This window comes from Pristiophorus japonicus, chromosome 12 (assembly GCF_044704955.1).
Source record: "Pristiophorus japonicus isolate sPriJap1 chromosome 12, sPriJap1.hap1, whole genome shotgun sequence".
NCBI classification, from domain to species: Eukaryota; Metazoa; Chordata; class Chondrichthyes; family Pristiophoridae; genus Pristiophorus; species Pristiophorus japonicus.
Genome location: NC_091988.1, coordinates 197,818,676 through 197,820,911, shown reverse-complemented (window position 1 = coordinate 197,820,911; position 2,236 = coordinate 197,818,676).

The following is a 2,236-nucleotide window of genomic DNA, read 5'->3' as shown; positions in this document are numbered from 1 at the left end:
TGTAGGGGGTGATGGAGAAGGTACAAAAAGCAGATTTACAAGGATGATACCAGAACTGAGAGGTTAGAACAATTAGGAAAGACTGTTCAGGCCTGGGGCTGACAGTTGTGGGGTGACCTGATAGAGGTCTACAAGATTATGAAAGGCTAGAGGTTAGATGGCTCTACTTGTCGGGGAGACCAGAACCAGGGGTATAAATATAAAATACTCACAAAAAAATTGAATAGGATGAGATAAAAGGTGGGAGGAGGCTCATGTGGAGCATAAACACCGGCACAGACCAGTTGGGCCGAACGGCCTGTTTCTGTGCCGTACATTCTCTGTAATGTTCAATGTCGCTGTTTAAAAGGAGGGGCTGGGCCTTTGAAAACAATGGGGAGTATAAATTGGGTTTGCAAAAATTAAGAATGGGTCCATAGAGAATACTGGATAAAGACGTTGGAATCTAATCCGGGGAAGACCAGGTGGTTGATTTTTGAACAGTGGATTCCCAGGAGCGATTTGCGAGCTGGAATCCAATCAAGGGGATCAGATGCCTTATATCCACCCAGCTAGCTGCCGATCTCTAAAAGTTTTGAAAGTGTCCAATGCATTCAGACATTAGTCCAGACTGCAAAACCTTTCAACCACAATAAAGACAAAGGAAAGGGTGTTGGTTTCAGACCTCGAGTCAGAAATTGTAAAGCGCATTCCTCGCTGCAAACTGCCCTCATTGGATAATTCATCTCTGGCCTTAAATTGTGTTTATCAACACCAACATCAATGCCCGTTTGATTGGCACCCCATCCGCCACCATTAAACATTCACTCCCTCCACCACCGGCGCCCCCTGGCTGCAGTGTGCACCATCTACAAGATGCACTGCAGCAACTCGCCAAGGCTTCTTCGGCAGCACCTCCCAAACCCGCGACCTCCACCACCTAGAAGGACAAGGGCAGCAGGTGCGTGGGAACACCATCACCTCCACATTCCCCTCCCAGTCACACATCATCCTGACTTGGAAATATATCGGCCATTCCTTTATCATCGCTGGGTCAAAATCCTGGAACTCCCTCCCTAACAGCACTGTGGGAGCACCTTCACCACACGGACCGCAGCGGTTCAAGAAGGCGGCTCACCACCACCTTCTCAAGGGGCAATTAGGGATGGGCAATAAATGCTGGGCTTGCCAGCGATGCCCACATCCCAGGAATCATTTTTTTTTTAATGATTTTGTAGTGTTAAAGGATGTGGCGAACTAGCCACAGCTTCCCTTTAGCAGAGCAATACACTGTGCATTACATTGGTATAACACTGCTGCTGCTATAAAACATTGTATCATTTGATTTACCTCGATCAGCGCCAAGAGAGACCTGATAGCAAATTAAATCATTGATAACTGAGAGTGCGCCGCAGGCCAGAGTCTAATTGAGGGGTTAGATAAACCCCATAAATCATTCGTGCATTTCATGCACTCACTGAACATTGTAATCTTCCCAGAATACTGTGGCTTTATCGACAGGAACATTAGTTTACCTGCAATTTACTATTGGCTTGCAGTGCTGTAACCGACAAGTCCTTTCTTTCAGTCGCCCCACCTTGCATTTAAGAAGATAAGATCATAATCAATAGGAGCAGGAGTAGGCCATTCGGCCCCTCGAGCCTTCTCCGCCATTCAATCAGATCATGGCTGATCTTCGACCTCAACTCCACTTTCCCGCCCGACCTCCATAATCCCGTGATTCCCCGAGATTCCAAAAATCTATCTCTCAGCCTTGAATATATTCAGAGACTCAGCATCCACAGCCCTCTGGGGCAGAGAATTCCAAAGATTCACAACCCTCTGAGTGAAGAAATTCCTCCTCATCTCAGTCCTAAATGGCAGACCCCTTATCCTGAGACTGTGCCCCCTGGTTCTAGACTCTCTAGCCGGGGGGAAACATCCTCTCAGCATCTACCCTGTCAATGCCCCTCAGAATCTTGTATGTTTCAATGAGATCACCTCTCATTCTTCTAAACTCCAGAGAATATAGGCCCATTCTACACAATCTCTCCTCATAAGGCAGCCCTCTCATCCCAGGGATCAAGCTAGTTGCACCGCCTCCAAGGAAAGTATATCCTTCCTGAAATAAGGAGACCAAAACTGTGCACAGTACTCCAGGTGTGGTCTCACCAAGGCCCTGTACAATTGTAGCAAGACTTCCTTACTTTTATAATGACCCCAACCCAGATCAAAGGGTTAGCGTTAGGACTGAATC